Source organism: Falco punctatus, assembly GCF_963210335.1.
Source record: "Falco punctatus genome assembly, chromosome: 3".
NCBI classification, from domain to species: domain Eukaryota; kingdom Metazoa; phylum Chordata; class Aves; order Falconiformes; family Falconidae; genus Falco; species Falco punctatus.
The window spans coordinates 114,485,281-114,511,288 of record NC_137582.1 but is presented as its reverse complement, the minus strand read 5'-3'; the positions used below and the strand labels follow the sequence as shown (position 1 = coordinate 114,511,288).

Below are 26,008 nucleotides of genomic sequence, written 5' to 3'. Positions count from 1 at the left end.
CTTCCCCAGCCTGGCGCTGCCCGGGCTGGGCCGTGCCGTGGGCACCGAACTCGCTGGGGGCTGGCAGGCACGGGACGCCTGCGTCACAGCTCGCTGTTATCAGCGTTAAGTAACGTTGGGCTGATGGTTGGGTTTTTTTCCTTTTTTTTTTTTTTTTTTTTTTTCCTTCCCCACTTGGTGTTTACATTTCTAGAGAAGTGGCTCAACGTGAACGTCCAGTTCCAGCTTCAGCTCTGGGAAGAGTCAGGCACCAAATTTTGCTTACGTGAACTCTGTCGCAGCACTTGTGTAGGATACAAGTGTGAGCACTTGGCTTTGTGGCTTGAGGGATTTTTCTGGCAGGTGCATGGGGGTTTTCGTATTTAGCTGGAACTGCTTATTAACCAGTGTCTCTTCTCCTTTCTTTTCTATACACTGCCCCGTGATGGATTTTGGTGCCTTGCCTGCGTGGTTTGCACGGCTGTCTCATCTCTGGGTAAGTACATGCTTCATTAGCCTGGTGAGAGGAAATAGCTGAAACGAATCACTTGGACTTAAATAATGACCTGTTTATTTTGTCTTAAACTCTGGAGCATTGATTGTTATCGAACAGCAGGATTTGTCATGTGTGTGTTTGTGTGTGTGAAGATTTTTGATACTGAAAAGCACTTAACGTAGCAATTTCCAGGCCAAGTTTATAACATGAAAAAGCCCCCAGCAGCAGTTTTTCATGCCAGCCTGGGCTGCAGATCACTGACCTGGTGATAAAAGCACACTAAGTGCCAGCAACTGAGAAAATGGAAGTAAAAATGTTTTTGGCAATGGAAAGCAATACCCACTGTTTCTCCCCAGCCGCCTCCTGACAGGTGTTGATGGTAAACCAGTGCTGTGGTTGTGTAAGGGACTCTCTGAAGGCCAGAGCGCGGCGCTGGGCTGGCTTCCCCTCTGCAAACCTGCAGATGTGTGGAGTTTTGCAGGGTACGGAGAGGAGCCCGGGGCCCTTCTGGCAGGAGAGGAGGGGAAATGCCTGTCGAGCTTGGAGAAGTGCATCAGGCACTGATGCTTCTAGCTTGCATTTGTGGAGATCCTGCTTTGCACCCGGGGAAAATCACCCTGGTGGGGTGGATTTTTGTGGTTTCCCAGCAGAGGTTTGGTGCCTGCCCCCCAGCCTGGCTTGGAGGTGCTGTTCGGGTATTAAATCCTCTCAAAATAAGGTGTGTGCGCTCAGGGTAGAGGAAGGGAAGGAGTCTTTGCTTGGTAGAGCTGGTTCTTTGGGTGCAGTGGTGCCCCTGAATTGAGGTTCCTATCTCTGGAAACTTCAGAAGTTTTTGATTTGATTTACTTTTTAAAAAAAAATTTAAGGTATTCTGCTGCTAAGCTTTCCCCTTTCCTGTCCATTGCCCTCCCTTCCCAAGTAATGTCCTCTCCTCTCCCAGTAGCGGAAAGGACTGAGCATATTTAGAGCTCTGCCCAAGCACTCAATGTACTGCCAGTCACTGATGGAAGACTTGCAGGGAAAGCAGAGGAAGGTGCTGGGAACAGACTGCTTTATTCTTAAGCTCAGCGTTATTGTATGATGCCTCACAGTGGAGGGCAGGAGGGTTTAATCAAACCCAAGCATAAACCTGTTGTTCTTACACAGAAGTAAGCGAAGCGCTGTATTTGGAAGCTGAGCAGCTGTCTTCTGTTATGAATGAGCTGTTCTTTGCTACCAAATCTCTAAAAGAAAGATCGTTAATGAACTAGAGGACCGGCCTTGATTTGAGTTGCTGAGCTCCAGCCCCACCAAACACCCAGCAGTCGTTTCAATGCAGAATAAAACTCCCCTGCACAGAAGGTGTAGCTTCAAGAGGCGCAGGTTGGCAGTGTGCTGGCCAGGAGCTCATATTTGACGTAAAATGGAATACTCGCTGGTGTCACTCCTGGAGCAGGTTAGTGCGAGGCATGCCTCTACCAGCGCAGCGGCTCTAACTCTGCCAGGGTGTGCTGAAGCCAGTCATCGGCCAGAGGGTCTTCCTCCTTCGTGCTTGAGCAGACCTCAGGACACAGTCACCCATCTGGTTATCACTGCGTGACAAGTCGAGTTGGTCAAGGGTGAATTTCTTCCTTGGGGAAAGCAGGTAACCTGAACAATCCCTGGTTTGCTTTCCTCTGAGCAGTCTGACTGTGGCTTCTGCCTGCATGGGTTGTCTGTTGTCTCTCGTGTACTGCACAGAGGGGAGACAACTGCATTTCAATGGTCTTGCTTATTATAGGCTTTTGGGGTTCTGATCCCGCTGCGAGATGAAATTTGCTGTTTGCTAAATACTTGGTATAAATCTTGGTCGGTCAGCACACAAGAAAGTTAAGTGGTACCTTGTTAGTGATGGCAAAGATAAAGGCTGTGTGGCACAGTTTCACTGGATCAGGGACAGCCCTGACCTTCACCCAGCAGAGGAAACAGCAGGCTCAGGTTGCCTTTCCATCTTTAAGCCTGGCTTATCTCCTGGGTAAACATAAAATGCATAGGAACTGTAGTAAGTGAATCTCATCTCCTGGCCTGATAAAGGGTGTTGGGCATCAGTCCTAAAAGCAGCGTGCCAGCAGCTTCCATGGAGGGAGGCTGCAAGAAGCTGGAGGGCAGAAACCGCGAGGAAGAATGCTGAAGACACAAGTGGCGCAAGAGGAGCCTGTAACCTTTGAGGTTGTGCTCTTGACCTTCAAGCTGAGATTCACATATGTTGCCATTATTTGAAGCCTGTAAAGAAATCTGAGGTGAGGGCATGTGCACTGGCTGAAAAAATGCTGAGAGCTGCGTTTGTGGCAAAGGAGTTGGTAAGTACAGTGTGCCCATTAGCAGGCTGCTGCTGGGCTCTGTCTTTCCATACATTGGTGGTGCTGAAAGCCACGTGTTGTGATCTTAAAAGTTTACCTGCACATGAAATTGTTTCTTGCTATCACTTAATTCATGGGTCACCTAGAGAAGGGCATGGCATTGTGGAGCCGTTGAACAGCTGTTGTGTTGTGAACTTGGGTCTCTCCTTAATTCTCATTTACATATAGCTCAAAGAGGAGAAACAAATAAGGTTTCCTGCTTTTCCACCTTTCAGTGAGTTTTTCTGCTTTGAACCTCTCCTGGAAATGTAGTAGCAGGGTATCTGTTTCGCTTGTGCCACCCGTTCAGAAGAGACCATCAGAATCCGATGCGGTGTCAAGTTCTAGGGCTGGCTTAGCTCAGTGGTTTCACTTCAGTGCTTTGTAAGGCTGTGAAATAGTTCTCATTGTGGTGTTTTAAATAGCAGTGCTGCCTTCTGAATTACCATCTAATTAAATGAAAGCAAAAACTCAAAAGCAAGTGAGCTTTCTGCACCTCTTGTTGCATAAGAAAAGCTGTTTTAGTTGACCTAAAAACCGACATTGAAAAACAGCCTCAACAGAGATGCTTTCCTCCTAGCTCTGTGGGCAGTTTGTAGCAGTTGCTACTGTTCTTGGAGAGCCATTCATGCAGTGGCAGCTGCAAGCCCTCTTCAAAACAGTTACTCCTTTGAGACTTGCTTCCCTTTTGCTTGATGGTTGGAGGAACCCTGCTGTGGAGACAAATAATTAGAAATAAAAGATGGCAGCTTAATGATTATTAGCTTCTTTCTGATGCAGCCTGCGGTAAATGCAGGGGTAAGATCTGGCTAGCGTGCATCTCAAAGCTGTTGCTGCATCTCTTGCTTGGAAGATTTACCGCGTACACCATGTTAACTTGCAGCCTCTGTGGACCTGCAGAATGTGCTGAGCTAACAGGGTTATGTTATTTATTTCAGTAACAAACCTTTCTCAGAGAGGATGACTTTGGGCAATTAGCTGTGACAGTGGCAACAGTTCAGATGAAGTATGCTCCCAGCCCTCTCCATCCGTACCCACAGCTTTCCTCTGCAACATCTGATTCCCCCCTCTGCCCTCCCCAGTACTTGGATTCTGCCATAAAGCTGAACCGCTTTGGGTTTTCTTTATAAAATGAGCATGGAAAGATAGGACCTTAAATAAAGCCTCAAAATGCCTTACTTCGTAAAGCTTCAGGAAAAACTGGCAGCAATGTGATGCTATCCTCTGGGATTTTGTCCTATTGATATTTATCTTTTTGAAGCTCGTATCCATGACTGCCAGTTTCAGAGGTTAATATACCGCATTTCAACCAAGCTGAAAAGTCTTTTTTTTATTTTTTTTTTTTTATTTGTGATATGGAAATGCGCACCAATTAATCACTGTGCACCTGCAGAAATGCCTCTCAGCAGACGTTAGTGTGCCGTATTAGGCTGTGGGATCATCTGTAGAAAGGACTCGGTCTGATCCAGTTAGCAGCTTAAGGCAAACCCTGCAAGGTCCAAGGCGATAGCAGGCAGGGGAAGGAGCCTTGAACGAAGTGGTGCAGAGCTTCAGCTCTTATTTGTGGAAGAAATAAGGTAGCCCGTGCTCTGTTTAGAAGTTGTATTTGCTCTCCGTAGCTGAAGTCTTAATTAAATAAATGTTTGGTCTTGGCAGGTGTCCCTCGCTGATGTGCAGGTCTGGCCTGCAATAACAAACTGCTGCCTGTTGTCTGGTGCTGGGTTGACGGCTTGGGTGAATTTGCTGCCCAGCCGCTGGGATACAAGCAGTGTGTTAGTACAGACTAGAGGGGCACTCCCCCAAGTACTTCACTCTAACGTACTCCTAGGTACACATCGGTCCTAAATAAACCCTGGCCTTGAAACTTTCCTTCTCTGAACCAAATTGCTCTGAGTATTTTGAAGCCAAGGGATGGTCTTTGCCCAAAGGGAGAGCGTAATGGTACGGAGTCAAATCCACGCTTGAGCAGCCCCTAGTGAAAGCTTCACCTAACTGGTTCCTTTGTGGGGAGAAGCTACGGTTCAAAAACACCTACCTGGTGTTACTTAAACAGACCAGAGCCGCCTCTCGCTGCAGTTTGACTTCTCATCCATGCAAGGAGTAAATCAGCCGCTGACGTCCTTTGTTTGCGGTATGGCTCTTCTGCCTCCCTGCCTTAGTCCTGGTCCCTAGGTGGCACTAACTGTTATTTTTGGGTTTATTTCAACACAGGCTGCATAGCTGAGCTTGTCCCCCGCTGAAGTGACAGCTGCGTCCCTGACCAAGCTGGCTCTTCTGTTTGGTTGAGGAGGCTGGCGCAAGGGCTTGAACTTCCTCCTGCTGCCCAACCATAGAGGTTTCCAGCAGCGTCTCCTGGAATTTATTAACGAGGGGCAGGGAGCCGAGCGCTCTTTGTGAGCACGCTCCTCTGTTTTCAGTTGTGTCTCATTTTCCCCAAGACTGCTAGGGGATGGAAATCTGGGAAATGCTTGAAATGAGGGAGAGCTCGCGATGTGACGGAGGTCAGCGTGGCTGTGGGCCAGCTGTGTCTCTTTGGGTGGCTGTTCGCATGGTTCAGCCTGTTTCTCGGGCTGTTTCTGGAGCTCAGGCTCGTGCCACGCTGGTTCTGCCGTTTCCTGAGCCTGCACTGCTTACACTCACAACATCGCTTGTAATCTTTTCTCCAGGCTTTTTAAGCACTTTCCAGATCCTTTAAGTGCAGCCACTCGTACGTTTAATACTTCCTACCCATACTGAAGGGGAAAAGTATTTCTCTCTCAATGCAGAAACATTCACTATATGAAAACTCGATCCTGCAATCTGAAGCTGGCCTCCTCTAATCTTTAAATGGTGCATCTTGGCAGAAATGTGCTTTATGCACTGTCTCTAACCCCTGGAACAAAGCGGACTTTTCAGGGAGCTGTTCTTCCCTGCACTGGCATGCAGCCTGGAGAGAGCTGGTGCTCCTCTTCATCATCTATTTTATTCCTCCTCCTTCTTGGTGTCTTGCCACCCAGCAGACTAGCTCCGACTCAAGTGAACATCAACTTCACACAGACTGAATAAACCCATGATGGGAGCTTTTTGCATGAATTAACCAGATTCTGGGTGGGATGGGAGTTCCTGGGTGTCCAGGGTGAGTTGCCCAGCCATCCCCTCTGCCTTCCCCATCTCCCCAAAAGGCACATGCATAAGCCAGCCCAGTACCAAAAAGATGTAGTGGCTCAAAAAATGGATTCTTCTGCCCACGGGAAAGAACATGCAGTTTTAGTTTGGCAACAATGGCCTTCAAAGGGCACAACTCCTGCTGTTAAAACAACCAACAAAGGAAAACTCTCTAGTAGGAAACCACACAGAGAAGGATAGGAGGAAGCAGCTTGAATTTAGCAAAACTTGAGGCTAGCTGCCATGATGCCAAGGGGAATTACAGTAGCAAAATCACTTAGTCTCTTTAACTATGGAGGGTGCTGCTTGGCCCTTTAATAGCTCGCTCAACAATGAATCGATTGTTGGTTTTGGAGAGTGCTGTGACGGGCTAGACTAGATTTAATCTTTGGTTAAATTCTTGATACGGAGCCAGGTGAGTGTAGATGTTCCAGGTTGCCTTCACTGTGCACACGTGTTGTAGCAAAGCAGTGCAGCTGTTCTAGTTCTTCATGAAAATTTCTTGACTTTGCAATTCAGCCTGTCAGAGCCTTTTTCTGGCGGTGAATTCTGCTGTGCCTGCCACTTTGTGTGCTAAATCAAGGGGTGAGCGCGGGAGAGATGCAGCGTTAGTTGAAGCACCCCTTCCTTCTAGGTAAATCATTTACCTGAAATATCTTTGTTCTAGATCACTGTTTTACAGTGAAACAAACCTTGTGAAGTCGAAAGATTTCCTTTACATCCTGTGCTTTTGGTCTTAGCCAGATCAGCACTGCTGATGGTGACAGTACATCTCGGAAGAGGAGCCAAGGGCAGAGGGCCAGTAGCTGGCAAAACTGAGCCACCTGCTCTCCTCCCACCTTGTTTGCTCTTGTGAAATGGCTGCTGCTTTGGAGACTGTCACTTGCTAGCAAAGTGTGTGAGCGAGGCACATAAACCAAATATGCCTATCGCATGTGCACATACCTATGTGTAATATCGATGCAGCTGGCCCATTTAGAGCCACAGTGGATAAAGGATTCAGTTGACCAGCTTGTTTCTTTGTTTTCCTGGAACCTGGCATAATCCTGAGTATTTGTCTTCACCTTAAATCCTGTTTGCTTTGCGGGAGGGAGCACTGATACCAGTGTGATGCACAATTCCTTTGTTTAGATTGGGAATTCCTCGAGTAGAGAAGCTCCTTGGGGTGAGGAGAGCTCTGTGCAGCCTATTGTGCCAGTAATGCTCTAGGCAGGGTGTTCACTGGCACTGGTGTGAGCCAGGAGCCCAGTTTTACAGCAAATTCTACCAGAAGTGCATCCTGTGGGGGCCTGCAGAGTGCTGGATCACCTTACAAATGATTGTATTTTCTTAAGAACTTACTTGAGCTGGATTTAATCTACTGTCTAGATGCTCTTAAGATGCTGGGGCACGTACATCTGAGCCGCTTGCTAGCTGCACACCCATGAAACAGGCAGAGGGTAGGGTTTGGCATCGTTCTCTGTTGTGACCCAGCTGATTTGCGCTGACTGAGTCCATTGGGATCTGAGCGGTTGCGAGTGGCTTTTCAGCTCGCAGGGAACAGCTTCTGCCTGAGAGACCACGAATGCATGCCTAAAATGAATATAATTCCTCTCCTTATTCCTGTATCCAGCAGCTGAATACCAAGGAAGCCTGACTTATTAGAATATTTCTTAGTCTCTAATTGACTCCTATAAAGTGACTTAAACCAGCTATAGCTGGGAGAGTTCTTTAAATATTTGCAATCCAGGCTTGGCATGGGGCAAACTGTTCTTATAGTGAAGAATTTAAGAAATTTCCATTACTTCCTATGGGATTTCAGAGGTCAGTCTGGGGCTGTGTAGGAAGGAAAAGGTTAGAAGCTAAGCCAGCGATTTACAGCAGAAGTGTGGTGTTGGTGGTGGTATTTCCATATGCAGAGGAGTGTTGCTTTTGTTTTCTTTTTTCCCTTTTTCTGCTCCCCACAAAAGGATTGCTTTGGCCTAGGTTCAAATCCCCTTGCCCCAGAAGAACATTTTCAAGGCATGCTCGTGGTACAGACCATGCGCCTCTTTTCAGATCTGATGACTGTATTGCTCTTAAGTTTCTCCTGCCATTTCTCTGGCCACTCTTGGCCATTTGTTTGGGGTCTGAAGAGCTAAAAGCGTCCTTTGCCCTTGTGCAGAGCGTGTATGGCAGCTTGCACTAGTGTTCCCTGTGGATAAATGGCTCACCTGGGAAATAATGGCTCAAAATATGGGAGCTGCTGCTCTCTATACTCAGATGCTGGCAGATGGAGTTGGGGATCATCTGGTGATCTGAGCATGGTGGATGACGTGCTGTGTGGTGTTAAATCACTGTTTTGATGTGAAGTTTTCGTTGCCCTTGTCTCTTTTCCATGTAATCTGCAATCTGCCGTTGGTCAGCATGCGTGCATGTTACAATGAAGCAGTGTGGGTTTGTTTGCTTGTTTTTCTCAATTGCAAGAAGCTGTTGCCAAGCCCTTGCATCCAGAAATTGTGGCTCCTTTGCTCTGTGGTTTTCTCCTTAAAGCCCCTTGGATTCACATTTCCCTTGTGACACAGCCTGTTTTCAGCCCATCCCTGGGTGAGCAGTAGCAAAGGTGGCATTTGTTGTGGTGGATCAGCACCAGACATCTGAGCCCTTCATTCACAGCCTGGGCAATTAACATGCGTTAATTTAATGCCGTTGGGGAGTGAAGTTGGAGCTTCAGGGCTTGTTTCAGGGGAGCTGCCTGTCTCTGGTGTAGGAGCAGCGACTTAACAGCTGCCAGATCTTTCCTAGCCTGTGTCTTTGGATCAGATGTGCTCATCTGAATCCGAGGAAACCACCAGATAGTCCAGATTTAAGGCGAAAATACCTCTCTTCCGTCCCGTTAAGGGGCTTGTTGCAAGCGGTCTCAGCACTGAGGCAAGGGAAGCTGCACCATCGTGTATGTCTTGGCAGAGCCATGTCATAGACCCATAGAGGGGAAGGGGTCAATAGCTGTGAGAAGCACGTTAAGTTTTTCTAGAAAATGGGGTTTGTTTGGCTCCTATTTAGCACAAGTGTGCTTATCACTGCGTCGGTACTAGTGAAGGCTTCGGTGTGAGGATGCAGCCATCCCAACCAGGGCATGCGTCAGCCCAGGGTGTTACCTGCTGACGAAGGGCTAGGACATTTGCTCTTAATGCAAGGAGAACGAAGTGCCTGATCACTTAATTCTCTTTGGGAGACACAATGGAGATGCCACACATCTTTTGGGGTTGTGTAAATATTTGAGAGGGATTTGGTCCCCCTGAAGCCGACTGGGCTGGCACTGCCTCACTGGAGCTCCGTGGAAATGCTGACAAGAGGCTGGGGAGCATTTTGTTCCGGTGTATGTGGCGAGGGGAGCTGGACGGGTCTGTTTGAAAAAAAAAAAGCCTTATAATTTGGCTGTAGGTGAGGCAGAGCCACTCGGTACGGTTAGGCGCAGGGTTGTGGAGTGGCGAGCAGGTCAGTCTCCCCGGCGGAGTTTTGCCCATCTTGTTGACCTCGGTCAACTTGCCATCTCGGCTGGGCCAGTACCTGGCTCCCAACGGCCTTTATTTTTTTGAATATAAGAAAGCCCCAGGAACATACGCCCCCCCGCCCCGGGTCCTCCTGTGTGAGCTGGGCCACAACTTTCTGTATTTAAAATCTAGGTCACGGAGGGAGGGGAGCGCAGCCCGCTGCCGCTCGGCGTTACCGGCAGGCCGGGCCCCTCCGGCCCCTTCCCTACCGGTTACGGGCGGCGGTGACTGATCGCGGCCCCCTTCCCCCGCCCCAACCCCCTCCCCCACACCGGCTTAGCGCCGGGCCGGCAGGGAGGGCTGCCGGTAATCCCGTCACTCCAGCCCCCCCTCCCGGGGCGTTCTGCCGCCGAGCTGAGGGAGGCGGCCGGGCCGCGGCGCCTGAGGGCCGCCCGCGGGCGCGGAGCCCCGGCCGTGAGGGAGGGAAACGGGGTGGGGGGGGGGAGGGTGGGGGGGCGATGAGGGGGCGCGCGCTCCCGCTGCCCCCACCCTCCCCGCCAGCCGCCGTTTCTCCCGCGCCAATAGCGGCGCGGCGCTGGCGGCCCGCCCCCTGCTCTGGGCCAATGGGAACTTACTACAGTGTTGTGGGCGGGGCCGGGGCCGGGCGCAGCGCAGCGCGCAGCGGGGCGGGCCGGGCGCGGAGCTGAGCGCGGAGCGGAGCGGCCCCGCCGTGCGGCACCGGGGGCTCTGCGCGGCCGGGCGGCAGGGAGCGGGGGCAGCCTCGCGGGTAAGTGCGGGCCGGGAGCGCGGGTGCGCGCGCGCGGTTGTTGCGCGTGCAAGCGGCGTGTCGGCGCGTGCCCGCGGTCCCCGTGCCGTGCGCTTCGCGTGCCCCGGGTGTGCGCGCCCGCGCTTGCGCGGCGTGTAGCGGTGCATGCACGCGGTGCGTGTGCTCACGTGCGTGCGACCCGCGCCTCTGCGCGGGGTGTGCGTGTGCAGGGGCTGCGCGCAGCTCCCTGCGCGGAAAGGATGCGTGTGCGCGGGGTGCTTGCACACGCAGGGCGCTTTGCGCGGGCAGCGGGGGTGCGCGGCGTGTGCTCGCTGCGGTCTCTGGTGCATGTGCGTGTGCAGCCTGCGTGTGTGCACGGTGCATCCGTGTTTGCGTGGCGTGTCCGTGTTTGCACGGTGTAGCGGAGTGTGCGTGGCGCATCCGTGTTTGCAGCGTGTATCCGTGTGTGCGCGGCGCGGTGTGCAAGCTCTCTGCGGGGGTGCGTGATGTGTCATGGAGAACTGGAAGCCAAAAGGCTGAGGCTCAGCCGGAGACACATTCTGCAGGAGGTGAGAAATGGGGGGGACGCGGCAGGACGGGGGAACACAGCGTGGGGGATCTGGCACCCAGCGCCCCCCATTGCAGGGGCGGTGGGTGCCCAGGGCTGCTGGTAGCCCAGCTGGGATCCCTGTTCTGCCCGGAGTCCATTGTCCTGGAGGAGGAGGAGGAGGAGGAATGAGACATGGCGGGGAAGGGCACTGGGCTCTGCAAACTGGCGGGGCCCGCTCGCCCACCGTGGGATGGATGTGGGTGCTGTGGTCTGGCACCGGCTGGGCGAAGGCTCATTGTGCGTCCCAATTCCCTCTGAATTCCAGCTCAGGAAAACACCTCGGCCCACTGGAAAGCAACGCTCTTCAGCTAAAAGGATTTTCCGCCAAGGCGTGTGTTTATTTTTTCTCTCTGGCAAGGCAGCGTGTACAATGGGAATGACTCCACCGGGTCCGGAACGAGTTAAAATTGTGCCCTGACCGCGTCTGCCAGTGCTGTGCCTGGAGCATCCTGAGCCCCAGTGCTGGAGCATTTCTTGGGGAAAATGAACTTGCAGCCCCTTTGTGCCCCGGGGGGGCTGCGTGCATTTTGGGGGGGCTGGTCCTGGGCAGAGGCCAGTGGCCCCCCTGGCTGTGGGTGTGTAAATGCTTGTTTAGGAATTGTACGTCCAGCTGCAAAGAGAAAATTTTTTAAGAGACACTCCAAATTCTGGGGCAAGTGTTGTGCTGGAAGTCATAGTTCAGTTATAATTCAGTACTCTGGGTTAGAATTTGATTAAGGTACTGGTGACAATACAGAGAAGCAAAGCAAAATCTTATTTTTGAGCACAAAACTAATTTTTGCTTTACCTTGCTCTTTGTATTTAGGATTTTGAGGCTTTCCACGTACGCTAGGTTTTGTTTGCGTGAGTTAGGCAGATCTGGAGGGTTGGTCCTTTTAATTAATTGATTCTTATTTTACAATTGTGTTAGCGAATGTACAAGCAATCCTGGGAAGGTCTCAGGGGAGGAGAATAGAGCCATGTATCGATGGGAGACGCGGAGGGGCTCCGACCTGGCCGCTATCGCTGTTCATTGAGGTGACGATGCCATGGAGTGCAGCTCCTTTCACAATTAGCTGACTGGCATGTTGCTGCCCCAGGAGCTGCTCCCTTCCCTTGAAAGGGTTGGTTGTGTTGTTTGATTGTGTGGGTTTTTTTTTTTTTGTAATGGCTGGCACAACCGTATTTTTAATTTATTGAAGGTTTTCCTGCGGTGTCGTGGTGGTGGTGAGCAGGGCTGTCCTGCTTGCAGTGTATGTCAGGTGCTAGTGCTGCTTTTTTTTTTTTTGTTTATTTTTTTACATCACAGTGCCAACCTCTAGCAACCTCAGTTATGTTGCTGTGACGATTTTGAGTGTTGGGTGTGATTTAAAAGACAGCGGGGTCTTTTGCATATCTCTGCTGACATGGCCTCAATAAAGAAGGTGAGGATTTTCTGGGATTCCCATGGACAAACATAATCTGCTGCAGAAGGTAAATATCAGGATAAACAGCACTCCTTACCTTTAAAACTCAATTAGAGCCTTATGAGACAGAGAGAAGGATGATATTCCTGCCCCCCCCCCCCCCCCCCCCCAATAGATTATTTCCTGTAGTGGTCTAGGTTAGAAGCAGAGGAATTATCTGTGTTTTCATCCGATCTCATAATTGCAATTTAAAAGGAGCTGTTAGCAGAAGCAGGGCATTTGATGGGCAGCAGTCTCTTGGGCGCTCCTGGCCAGGGCGAGGGGAGGAAGGACTGCTCTCAGCCTGTTCCAAAACACCGTATGTTCCCAGATCCTAAAAATGCTTTAGACATTGATCCCCCAAATCTACGGCTTCTGTCTGTGGCTGCCAAGCGCCTGCGTGCTCCGCATGAATGGACGCGGTATTTTCACTTGACAGCATTTGATTTTCAGAAAGCGGTAAAACATCTCTCTTCTGACACCCCATTTACTGCTTGTTGAGCAAATATTGGAATTGATGGGAGGTCGGCTGGTAGGTACGTGGCTTCTCTAGCGTGCAGCCATGTTTACAAATTCATTCATTAGTGATCAAAGTGTTGCTGTGCCGGGGTAGCTTGCGGGCTTCCAGCCATGGGATGTTGGGATGCTCCGTGTGCTTTGATATGTTGATGGGTGGATGATGATGCTGGGGATGTGGCTGGTAACATGCTGTAATAAAATTGTATGTACGGAAGTGCTGCTGACGGAAGGCAGTGGCTCTCTACTAGGTTTTCACCAGGAGTTATTCAGCGTCTTGGAGGAGTCTTGGATTTTTGGGGTCAGCAGGTAAAACCCTGGCTCCTCATCCTCTGGGCGGTTCGGTGGAGGTGTTGGCTGTGCGTCCACAGCATCTAGCCTGGAGTTTCTCATTAAACATCTTTCCTTGTGTTCCCTAATGAGGGGTGTTTGGTGAGAGCCTCTTCATTTGGGGAAACCGTGACAGTACCCATTCTGCTGCAGAGCGGGTTTTTCTTCAGCCCCTTAATGCCACATTGCATTTATTTCTTGGAAAAAGCCCGAGAAGTTGGTGCTGTGTCCGTGGTGGGTGGTGGGAGCTCTGGGCTTTCTCCAGGTGTCTGGGCCAGGGGATCTGCAACAGAGGGAAAACCCAGGGGAGTGGGTGGCGGAGTGGGTGCTTCCCACTGTGCTGCTGCTGGAGATGTGCGTGGGTCTGCAGGTGGGGAGCCCGAGCTGGGCTGTGTGTCCTGCTGCCCTGGGTGAGTGCCTGGACTTGCTCTGCTTGCTGCAGCTGCTTTTACATTCGTGGTAATAAGCTGTGATGAATCAGAGATGTTGCTTTAATAAAGTAAGTCTTTGAGGGGCCTGTGGCAGCCCTTATTTCCTTTTATAAAAACTTACTTTGTGCTTTTAAACCCTGCTGCGGATCTGCTGGTTTCGTCCTGACTGCAGTTCACCCCCATGCAACTTTTCTGGAGCAGAAGGAATGGCAGATCCTCGGATTGTTCAGACTCGGGGCTGTGTTTTGTTGCTGTCGTGTGCATCTCTCTGGGGAAGCTTGATGTGAAGCTTTGCACCTCAAGTGGAAATTGCACTCTGGGCTTGGTGATCTTTTACAATGTTTGTTCTGCTTTCTTGGTGCTTGGCTTTTGCTGTAATCTTGTGTAGATTAAGCAGGTGGCTATACGTAAAGATTTCACCCCATACTTCTCATCTGCTACGTTGTTTTGATCAGTACTGTGGTTCCTTAAGTTGCAAAGAACTGTAGGATGCGGCATAGCAGGGATTTATCTTTGTCCGTTGGATGGATTAGGTGGGAATGTTCATGGCTTGTACTTAATCCAGATTAATATTATTAGTTTCTTTACGTTCAGTCGGTTGTTTACGCTTGTTTTCTGTTTATGTGAATTTTTGCTTGTGTAATGCTGCTAACATTATGTATTAAAAGCAAATACTTTTAATTTGTCTCTGTAGATGGACTAAATCCTTCCCCCTCCCTTTTTTTTTTTTTAAATGAAGCAGTTCCACAGAGAGGAAAATTGCATGGGCTTGCGGGGGGGTGTTTCAAGAAATCATACTCTTCCAGGGCACGCTCCTCCAGACCCCGCTGTGTTTCTGGTATGGGCTTTTTAAACAAATTCGCATGCCAGCTTGCTTTAGCTGCTGTGCTCAGAGCAAACGTCTGCAGCAGTGCTTTATGATTTATAATTTATTACAGCACTTGAACTCCGGTGCTTTTGGAGGGGACTGAGTGTTTTGTATCTCCCTGGTCTCAGTGCAGAGCCTGGAAGGCGTAGGAAGAGCAGCAGCTCTGGGGAGCGTTTCTGCTCACGGCGTGTTTCTGGCGACGCGGGTGTTGCGGAGAGTGGTCCTTTCCATCTCTTGGCGAGGGTGAGTGCCATGGGATGTCAGCCGGAATTTCCAGCAGGTTCACACCACGAAATAACATCCTCGGTGGCCACCCGAGGAAAACTCTGCGCTTGGAGAGGAGCCTTTGTTCTGCCTGAACCAAGGTCCTTCTTGCGGTGATCAGGTCAGCCCGAGTTGTAACGGCAGCAGAATGCGCCGTGGATGGAGCCCTGCAGCTGGAAGCGTGGTTTGGAAGCAGCAGGAGAAGATCTGGGCTAGTTAGCTGTTTCTATGAAAAACACAATTCCTTTGAACCCGCGGGTCACCGGTTGTAGGCTGATTATTTCCTCCCCTTCCCCGCCCCATGTAATGCGTGTGTGTGAGAGAGATAATTAAAAGCTTTTAGTTAAATAAATAACTAAGCCGCTCACGCGGCTTTATAGTAGAATTGCAGAGTCAAACGCTCGGAGGTAGAAGATGGCGTGTGCATCCCCTCTGCTCTTCCGTGCGAGCGCAGACCAGCGCGGTCTCCGTGTGTGATCGCACTCGGGCTTTGCCCCCACAGGGCTTGCGTACCGCTAAGTATAAACGAAAGCTGCCCGCTAAGTGGGGACAGTCCCGTCCCATTGTGGACGGGGCCCCGGGCTGTATTTATTCCCTGTTATTCAAACTCTGCTCGGGAGGATTAATAATTCCTGCCGGGGTTCATCTGCCATGCCTGCGTGCAAATGAATCAAAAGATGGTCTTTGCAATTTGCGTGTGGATGCTTCGGGACAGGTAATGGTGTAAGCGTTGACGGGCAGTTTGGTTTTATCCCTTAGACGTGGAGCGTGGTGGAACGTTTTATATTCAAGGGTTCTGCCTTTGTGAGCTGCCCGCAGTGCCTCCAGCCAGGCACTCGGAAAATGAGAAACACGCAGCTGGTGGCTCCATTCCTGGGGAGTTTTAAGAGTCGTTCGTCACTGGAGCAGCGGCTTGTTCATGGAAGGGTAAAAATCTGTCAGGTCCAGATTCAGCTGCCATAGCTCGGAAATGTTTCTCCTCCTGCAACCCTGCCTTCCTTGCTGCCTTCCAGTTCCTGAAACAAAGGGTAAGAGGGCCCTACCACCAAATATTCCTGATCTCCCCTCTTGAGGAGAGGGTCGGAGGAGAGCAGGGTGCCCTGGGGCTTTACGGGAAGATGCACATTTTAGCAGGTGCAGAGGCAGCTCTGGCTGGTGTTCTGCAGCCTGGCAGACCCCCCCCCAAACAGAAACTGCTGGTCTGTCTTTTAAACACTGGCTTCTGCATGCGGGTAGTTTCTTAGTCCTGCTTGCAAACAGGCTGATCCCATCATCATCATTTGATGTGCACATCACTGGTTAGAGACAGGAGCCGGTGGGACCCTGCGGGGACGCAGCCCCTTGGGCGGACAGGGAGAAGAGCGGTGGCGGGCCAGGGAGCCTCCTGGTCTTTGTGCAGGTGGAAACACAGCTGTTCGTTTTGGCCAAAAAGTCTTAAAATCCAGTGTTAGGCCGAAGTTTTCTGTCTTAGGTACCTGTTTTACAACCGTTGGCAGCGATTGACGTGTAAGATGGAAATTGTATGTTTAAATTGTGTGTGGGACTGTTGGTGTGAGGTCAGAAGAAATGCCAGCTAACCCCTGTGTCTGTTTCTCCCGCATGAGTTGCGTGTAAGCGTATAGAGGCGGTAAAAGAAGCTGTCTATAAGATAAACATGCCCTTACACAGGCAGATGGCAGAGGATGTGTTCCCAGGCTTCTTGTAGGAGGAAGGGGTCATGTCCCATGCAAGAAAACAGCATTTTTAGGATCCTCAGTAGCAAGTATTAAAATTTGAGCAGTGAGAAACCAGGTGAGGTGAGTCCTGGGCACTGCCTTGTGTCCCTCCATCCCTCCTGGGGGTGTACCCTCCCAAGGATGTCCCTCCATCCCTCCTGGGGGTGTACCCTCCCAAGGATGTCCCTCCATCCCTCCCTGGGGGTGTACCCTCCCAAGGATGTCCCTCCATCCCTCCTGGGGGTGTACCCTCCCAAGGATGTCCCTCCATCCCTCCCTGGGGGTGTACCCTCCCAAGGATGTCCCTCCATCCCTCCTGGGGGTGTACCCTCCCAAGGATGTCCCTCCATCCCTCCCTGGGGGTGTACCCTCCCAAGGATGTCCCTCCATCCCTCCTGGGGGTGTACCCTCCCAAGGATGTCCCTCCATCCCTCCCAGGCAGTGCCAGTGCTGCCCCCATGTCCCTCCATCCCTCCTGGGGTTGGTGCCGGCGGCCGATGCTGATATCGGCTGATGCCGATATCGTTGCTTTTTTATCTCCAGCTGCCAACTTGAAAGTGAGTATGTGTGGTGAGAAGCTAGTGAAAGTCTCGGTGAATAAGCACATCGCGTAGCAGTACTGTAAAACCTGAGTGTGGGCTGCCTGGTTCAGCTGCTGGAATAACTGCCATCTAGGTACACGTTGGGAATGTTTGGGGCTTGGGGAAGGGTCTGGCTGCAGAGAAAATGACTGTTTTCAGCTGTTTGTCCATAGTTCTAGTCAAAAGGGTTTAAGGACCCCCAAGCTTTCTTGGAGAGGGGGAAAAACTAGGGAGAGAAACTGATTTGGGAGGGGATAACGCAGGCTAAAAAGATGTTGCTTTTCTGTCGGTTTTCATGTGCACCTGGGCCCCCTGGGGTGTTTAAAGGTGATGGAAAAGAGCTCTTGCAGATGCCCAGGTTAGTTGAGTTAATTACACGGATCAGCCGACTCCATTCTTCAGGAGTTTCTGAAAAATAATTCAGTAGTGCAGAGGATGGGTGCAGGATGGACCCTGGAGAAGGGGGTTTATCTGCAGTGAAGCCAGGGGGAGTATTGGGTGTGATTGCATCAACGTGGGAAGGGTGTGCTGCCGATAGCGTGGGGAAATGGCCATGTGCTGAATTCATCTGACTTCAGCAGCCTCTGATACCGTTTCCAGCGTGTTTCGTTAGAGGAAATAATTTCTTTAGACTTCTTGTTGAGGTTTTTTTTTGTTGCTGTTGTTGCTGTAACTGCTGCTTCTATTATTTCCCTCCTGTCTACCTAGATGCTGTCTTCAGAAAACATTTCCTTTGTTTATAGGCGGCAGTGTCTGGTTTGTTTGCTCCCGCCTGTCTCTTTGCTTCCCTTCCCTCCCCCAGGAAACGGTGGAGAAAAGCTGGAGGTGGCCGATGAGGTTAGAGCAGCCATCGCGCCCGTCCCAGGGCAGGGATCACATCCCATCGTGCGTCCCTGCCCCTCTCTGCAGCGTGGTTTGGGATGCTTCGCCCCCTCGTTAGAATCGGTAATGAGAACCCAAGGGGCCAGCAGGAAAGAATGACCTTTTTCCCCTCTGCTTGCATACCGGAGCCAGTATTTTGTCAATTTTATTTTGCTTCTGAAGTGAGGTGCGTTGAGTAGCCGGTGTCGCCCATCCTCTCAGTTTTGGGGCACTGATGCAGAAAATGTTCCTCAGTTGCATTCAGGTACACCCGATCCCCACCTGCAGATGCACCTGAACAGTGTCTTGGGTGCTGACAGGGCAGCCAGCAGTGGCTGGGCGGCGTTACTGGCATCGTATTTTGCAGCTACTGCTCTTGGTTTATTTGAAGATGATGATTGGCTCTCTTCCTCTGACCTGATGGTGACAAATGGTGATATTCCTTTTGTAAAGATGTAGTTTATTAAAAAAAAGTTCCCACCGTATGATGAATAGAGAGGGAGAGCTCGGGGAAACTGAATCTATTAGTGTTATGTGCCTGCACGCCTCCAGAGGCAGGAATGGGACTAGATAATGAACGTGAGAGATGACTTAAGCAAAGCAAGGAGCCTTGCAAGTACACTGAGATTTGGTATTTCGCTGTGACACTTTTCTTACAGCTTTATTTCTTTCTATAATTGAACTGGACTCTGCAGCATGAGTATTGCTTGATTATTGCCCTGGCGGGGTGGTTCAGGCTGCATGATCCATGCAGTGCTCATCGCAGAAAAGGCTGGCGATCTAGTAATGCAAATACTTGAAGCAAAAGCTTAAACTTTTTTCTCCTTTTGTTTTTTTTTTGAGGTAGATGCACAGCTGCACCTCTGCCAGCGGTTATGTTCGTTGCACACCCAGGTGAAGCGAGCGGCAGGGCTGGTCGGTGTAGGGAGACCTGGCAGCACCCGGTGCCCGGGCATCAATCACGCACGGGTGGAGGGGGTTGTGAGGTTTGCACGGAGCTCGGCGGTGGCTTGGCAAGGTGCAAGCCTGGTTGCAGGGTTAGCTTTGTTTGCTGGGCTAGTGCTGCCGTTGGAAGTGGTTGCACATTAACTATTTCTCATGATTTCTCATCGCCAGCGGTTGTAAATCACTTGCATAGTAGGAACAGGCGCAAAAAGCCTTCAGCCCGGGTTTTGCTGTGCAGCACACCACCTCCTGCCTGGCGCTCCTAAGTTGAAAACAGAATTGTAAGGAAATAAAGGACTGTGCCCTTTTGATGCATGAACTAGAAAATCAACTGAAAAACTGTCGGTACGTTTTGCTCATCTCAGAAACATTTTAACCTTCTGAAACTTGTCACACTGGCAAAAAAACAAGTAGTGATTAGTTATACTGAAACTAAAGTTTGATCAGTTGTAACTTTTGTAGCACTTCAGCTTTACCACTAGAAAAATGCCTCCGGATAGGTGAAGAACATTTGTTGTTTTACTGAAAACACCCGTGGTAATAAACCTTATCACAATCTGCTGAGGGTGGAGAGGACATAGGCTGAAGTCGCAGCTGCGCATCTCTGAAGTAGGAGATTTGTGGGCGAGTTGTTCCTGTGTGCTTCAAGGATCTGCTTATTTTTCCCCCTGCGTTGAGTACCCTGCTCCGCTTCAGCAGACACACTCCCTGAGAAAATATTTTGAGACATTTCTTTAAAACGAAGATGAAAGCAAGGGGAGAAAAGAACAAGCCTCTCCGTATTCCTTCGGTTGGAAAACATCATCAGAGCTTTTCTAATGGAGCAACAGCATTTGGGATTTATGAAAACAGTGCAGAAATGCAGCCAGCTGCACCCTGCGAGGTTGAGCATCGTCTCAACATCCCTACGTAAGCCAAGCCCAGCAGTCACTCGGTTCCTCCTCTCCGGAGGAAACAGTGACTGGGAAACATGCAGTTTTCATCTGCCTTTCTGAGTTAACCTCCTTCCCTTGCGCTCCCCCCCCCCCCCCCCCCTTAACAGTGCTTTTGCCTAGTCACAAGGTGTTTCATGGGTGCAACCAGTTTGGGTGCTGCGAGTCAGAGAGGTTTGGGAATGAGTCACCAGAGCTCAGGATGGGCCAAGTTTCTTGAAAACAACCTGGGAGCACAAGTGTAAAATTAAGAGTTGACTCCAAGACACAAAAGGATCCAGACTTGGTATTAGCAGCTATGAGCTCTTTTCATGATGCTTTGGGAAATAATGCTTGAAATTTGTTGCTCTCTTTTAAAGAAAGATCTGTCTTTGCCTCAAGCAGTGAATTATCATTTTTTACAAATGCAAATCAGAAAAAATTCAGCTTGGACCAGTGCAGATATTTGATTTTTAAGTCGATCGTTCATCACACAAGTAATGAGCCACTGTGGTGCCTGGTGCGGCCCCTTATGGCTTTGTAGGATTGTAGTGATCATATATGTGATTTGCATTTATTACGAGGAAAAATGGATTGTGGCGCTTGCGTTTTAGTAGGCAGACTGTCTTTTTGCTTGAATCACTCTAGATGAGGATGTTTGTGTTTCACCTGAGATCCACCTATCTCTTTCATTAAGCAAGAACGTTTGGTATATGCCACCAGCAGTAAAAGCCTGTGCTGCCGTTGCCTCATTCCTGATCACACGAGCACGTTTATGTTTGTGTAGTATATTTTAAACCATGCTGGAAGTCAGTTTCGCTGCTTAAAATGAACTCCTTTTGGAAACTAACAGCTCACGGGGTGACCACGAATTGATTTAATTGCTCTTCTTAATATTAAATATACTGTGGATTAAAAAGGCACATTCTGCTGCCCCAAAGTGCTCGACCAAAGTGGTCCCAGATGCACGTGAGTCGGCCACGTTCCCTGTGTCCCCACGCGGGCACATCCCTGATGTGAGCAGTCTGTGCCACCGCGGTGCTCCCTGCCCCTGCTCCAGTGGGGTCCTCAAGCCCTGCTGAGCAAACCTGTGGTGAGATGGGTTTCTATCAAAAAAGCTTGTGTTTGGCAAGGGCTGGGAGCAGAAACGAAGCACGGAGAAGAACGATTTACCTCTTTGTTTTCCTCTTGTATGTAGAAGAAGCCTAGCGCTGACCTTCCTGCTGCTGTCAAGAGCGAGTTTTGCAGTGCCGTTCGTGAAGCACTTTGAAAGCCTGCTGCACCGTGCAAAGAGAAACGCACGTTAAAAAAAAATAAAACATCTAATAATTAAAAAATTAGTAGATAATTGTGCTAAAGCGGTATTTCCTTCTGGCGTATAGCTGTTTCACATAAGTGGCACTGCATCAGTCCTTTGCACAACAGATATCTATTTTTAGAAAGGAAAAAAAGAGACCAAAGTTTACAGGATCTTTCTCAAAATCTGACAGAAGGATGTCTTGCAGCAGGGTGATTATTAAATCTGAGCAATGTGAGTTGCAAAATAACTTCTTGCGCCGCTGTCTGCAGATGCCAATGCATTTGTGAAGGCTTTGCAAGCTGCAGAGGGTCGCTGTGGGCTGCTCCCCAGGGCTGGTGATGTGCCCCCCTGTACCCGGACCCTGCGGCGGAGAGTTGTTTTGGGTCCTACCTCCCAGATCTGCTGCTAATGCCAGAATGGGCTCAGTTTAAAGTGACCTGTGCTTGGAGGGAGGTGGTTTTCAGGCATTTCTCCTGAAATGTCTGGGGAGTTTGGGGTCTCCATCCTCCTTTTTGTGAATGGTTTGCCAAAGGCACTTGCAACTTACATGAATTTACGCGGCACTGGCTGCCGATGCTATGTGTGCCCTGCATCCCAGAGGCTGCCGGGTTCAGGTCACCAGTGCTGAACTGGTGCGGTGTTTTGTTGAATCCCAAAGAAGAAAACAGACCTTTAATGCTGTGGATGCGTGGGGGATCCAAGGGGCTGGCGGAGGCTGCTGAGATCTGGCCATTGAGGCTACGATGACCTTCTCCTCATCTGCCATTTCACAGCAGACCTGTTCTTCTTGCTCAGGGCTGTTAGTCCACCACTGAGACTGGGAATCTGTGTTTCTTTTCCCAGAAAAGATGCAGGCTGGTCCTGGATGCAGGCAGGTTTGAAGCAGTGCCACCAACTCCGTGTGGCGCAGCTGGCAGCAACCTCGTGCGCAGGGAACTCTGTAATTAATGTCGGCTCTTGAGCACTGAGTAATTGGGAGCAGTAATTGGATGGTAGCTTAAGAGTAGGAGCGTGGTTAAATAAAACAAACAGGCTTGCAATCGTAACGTCAGCAGGTAAAATGCCTGGGAAACAGCAAGTCCACATGGCAGTGACGTGCACCACGAGCGAGGTCTGCGCTGATCGCAGGCGTGCTGCGCAGCAAGCCCAGCGAAACCGAAAGGTGCAGGGACGGGCGCCTCCTTCCCCAGGTGCTGAAGAGGGGATGCCACCTGGTAAGGCAGATATTTTTAAAGCATTTTGCTCGCTTAGGAATAAGATGATGAAACGTTCTTGATGTGGAGTTGTAATTCACTCCTAAACAGTTTTGCAACTTGTTTAGCTTGGGGAGCTGGGCTGTGCTGGGGCTGCTGCGTGTGCGTGCACCAACATCCTAGATGGGAGAGCAGCTCGTTACATCTGCTTCTGTCTTTGCTTTGCTTTTAACTCTTAAACCACGCTTCTTGCCACTGTAAGGGCTGCAAAAACCAACCTGCTTTCTGGAGCTGGTGTGGCTTTTCTCTGCTTTCATTTTCCACACTGCCCTGCTGACAGCTTACACCAGGGAGGACGTGTCTCGGAGTGAGCTGAACCCCGGTCAGACCTCGTTTGCACATTCAGTATTTTCATCTTATGAAGGAGCAGGCGGACGTTTACCTTCAGCTTGTGTATATATGAAGAGATCCTGAAGGAAGTGCAAAGGAGGTGGTTTAAGGGTGTATTTGTTGGAGGAGTAAAGAGCCGGTTTGGCATGAGCCTCCTGGCTGGGGAGCCTGGGTGAGCTCACTGATGCTTTTTTGCTCTCTCCACTCTTTCGCCTGGCCTCGTTTGAAGGGTCTCCTCATGGCAGTTTTAGCTCGAACAATGATATCACCAGAGCTTGCAGAAAAGAGGATTTGTGTGGCATTTTATTCCCTTGTGCTGCATGAATGTGGATTTCAGCAATATTGTTGTGTGGCTCCTGCTGTCAGCAGCACAGTGAAAAGAGTAGCTCACTTGTCTGGTATTGCGGCTGTGGGACTTGCAGCACTTTTGCAGCATAATTTTAGCTGGGGCTCTCCATTCAGTCTTCAGTACTGGGTGCCGGACAAGACCAGTAGGTTTAGAGTCCGAAATACGGAGGCTTGTAAAGTTTATTGTAAATTTTTGCAAGGTTTTGGTACTTGCTAAATACCTGAGCCATGCTCAGTCCCCACGAGTCTGTGGAGCTTTCAGCTGGATGAAGCAGTGTTAGGCTCAATGAGGCTTCAGTTGTGCATGAGGCAATTGCACAACTGGGATTTAAATATAAAAAAGGGAAAAATAAGCAAAGCTTCTACAAAAAAACACGTAGTTATTCATACCGCCTTTGTATTGTTGGGGGTGTGTGCGCGCACAAATGTGCGCACATTTTGAATAGCGTAAGGATTATTCTGAGACCTAACTCGTAAAATAAGTATCAATGGGATGCTAAATTGTGTACACAAGGCCAGTAGCTTATCCAGAGAGCAGCGCTAACCTCAGCTACCATTTATTTTAGCAGGGAGATACTTAAACCAGCTGCTTTCTGTTCTCCGCATATGCCTTATCTCTACTAAAGGGAATATTTTGTCTTGCACGGCTCTTCATTTATTTTAAAATATTGCAGTGTTTAAAAAGGTGTTTGCTGTTGTCTTCTCAGCTGGTCGGTGGCTGGCGGTGTGCTGGCTGTGCCATGGCGGTGTGTGTCAGCGCCAGTGGTGTGTATCGGCACCGGTGGGAGCGGAGAAAGCTGGGTTACAACTTCAGAGTGATGCGCCTGTGTCCCCAGCCTCATGCTCGCCTGTCTTTGTGCCCAGCCTCTCTGGAATGCCTTCGGGATTGTTAGGCTTCTCCCAGGCTTCTCCCAGTGCGGAGTGAAAGAGAGAAGGTGGCAGGGGGGTGGGGGGAAAGGTGTGAGCAGGCTGGGGAGGGGGGGATGTGGGGAGGAGGTCAGGGAGGATCGGGGGGGTGGAGGGGGGAGCAGATCTAGTGCAGCTGGATGGGAGGGTGGGAGAGATCCTTTTCGTGCATCTTGTCCATCGAGCAGCATACGGACCCCTGGGCGGAGCGATGTTTGGGTCGGTGCGATGAAGGGTGGCTGGAGAGGAAGGCGTGTTACTCAGAAATACAAGGGCCATCCAGCAGCACCAGTATGAGACTGGGTGCTAATGCTGTCCTGGCTTGCTGGATGGCAGAGGTGGGAGCTGAAGAAGTAAAAAATACCTCTCACAAACTGCTCAAATATGGCAGCGCTTGTGTGTGTTCTGTGAAATCAGAACCTACAAAACCCTTCCCTTACCGACCCATCGAGTGCAGAAAGGAAAGGCAGCAACCGAAACTAACACGGCCCCGAGTAATGTGGGTGCAACATGCGTTTCTGACCGCTCCCTGCAGGTACTGAGGGCGAACGCAGCTTCCTTTTCCTTTCTGTAGTTTGAAGAAGGCGACGCTTGTGCACGTTTCCTCCGTGCAAATGGTTGCAGCGACTGTGAGCAGGAGGGCTGATGCAGGAGCTGAGCGCCAGGTGCTGCGGGGACCGGCGAGGACACTTACTTTGGGTCTCCAGCAGTGGGAAAAAAACCCCTCGCAACCCCATGTTGTCTTCCTTCTCATTTTTAAAATCGGCGCTGTCCCTTCCCCCCAAGACGATATTTAATATCCTGCTGAGGATTCCCTATGGCGGATAGGACGGGCTGCAGGCGGGAGCTCAGCTGCCGCGTCCCAGTGAGCTATTAGTGCACTGGGATGGGAGTCCGGTGCAGTAATTCAAAGCAGGAGTGAGCGCAGGCACCCCGTGGGATAACGCTATAATGGCTCCGTGGGCAGGCAGGAGGTGTCAGCGTAATTATTTTGGTTCGGCAGCAGAAGTGGTGGTAATAAAGTGCTCGCTGGGTATTTGCTCTCCCAGAGGATCAAAGGGATTCCTGACAGCTGAGCAACTGAAATGAAGCACGCCGTTGTTGTCCGCCTTCAACTGAGCTACCGAAAGGCGTTACACCAAAATAACCGAGTTGGGCACTGAGATACCATCCCTCTGTCCCGTGGGTCGATGCTGGGAGCATTGCCTGAAACGGGCACCTCTTTGTTGCAAACTTTTTGTAGCTGCGCTCCCACTCTGCTGCTTCAAGCAAACTGCTGGTTGTTTCTCAGTGCTGTAGTCACCTCGTGCTTAACTCCTGCCAAAGAAACAGGTGATTATTTAATGAAAATCGCGTTTCCGAGCTGTCCGTGACCGTGTCATGTTAAAGCATCCAGAGAGCCGTGTTGTGTCTTCTCCCCGCTGGCGACGCCGTGCAGCCGGTGTGGGAAAGACGGCAATTTTGATTCAAAGCCATCTCCGGTGAAAATGGTTGTTTGTAAATGTGTTGCATCAGATGTGTCAATGGATGTAATTAAGGAATGAAGACTGCTGCACACCCCTAATTAAGGGGATTAAAAACTAAAGCTGCCTGATTTCACTGCTGGGTGGAAAAAACAAACAGACTGACTGGTGGAAACGGCTGGGAGGCCAAATGTTGTGCAGGGTGGTTCTGCTGCAGCTACGTTGGATACCGAAAGGAGCGGCTTTGGGGAGGGTGGCAGGATTGAGCCACTCTGTAATTTGTGCGTAATTGACTGCTGAGCGCAGAAGATGATATTTAATCGCGGCTTCACGCTCCCTCCTGTTTGGTTTGTGTTTCTGGTGGGGATGGGAGGATTTGCATCGGCTGCCAGCCCTGTGGGGATGCAGCCTTGGGGAGGTTGCAGTTGTGTCACACTTTTAAGACATGTGGTTTAATTTTAGGCAGTCCTCCGAGGAGCAGGGAGTTGGACTTGATGATCCTTATGAGTCCCTTCCAACTTGAGATTTTGTGATTTTATGATTTTTTTTGTTTTGATATGTTTTGTTTTGTTTTGTTTATGATATGTTTTGTGATTCTATGGTGGGTTGGTGTCCTGGTGTCTTACCCACCGTTTTGGTCCCCCTCACTAGTTGGCTGTTTGGGATGACAGTGTGGGATCTTGTAGCACAGAAGCAAGGTGTGCATATGCGGTGCTGGACACAGGGCAGGACCTCCAGGCATCCACAAGGTGCTTTTG

General features: G+C 50.3%; 1 protein-coding gene across 5 annotated transcripts in view; it reads left to right on the top strand.

The window, feature by feature from the left end:
- Positions 1-26,008, top strand: part of EPB41 (erythrocyte membrane protein band 4.1) — a 96,133-nt gene that overhangs the window by 8,977 nt on the left and 61,148 nt on the right. Inside the window, exon 1 of one of the 5 annotated variants that reach the window (XM_080379085.1) lies at positions 323-475. The exons of 2 other annotated variants lie outside the window; for them this stretch is intronic. The gene's annotated coding sequence lies outside the window, so the exon portion shown is untranslated. Of the gene's footprint in view, positions 1-322; positions 476-10,089; positions 10,216-22,055; positions 22,165-26,008 lie in introns of those variants that run through there. 2 more of the 5 variants (XM_080379084.1, XM_080379083.1) reach the window with 2 other exon arrangements.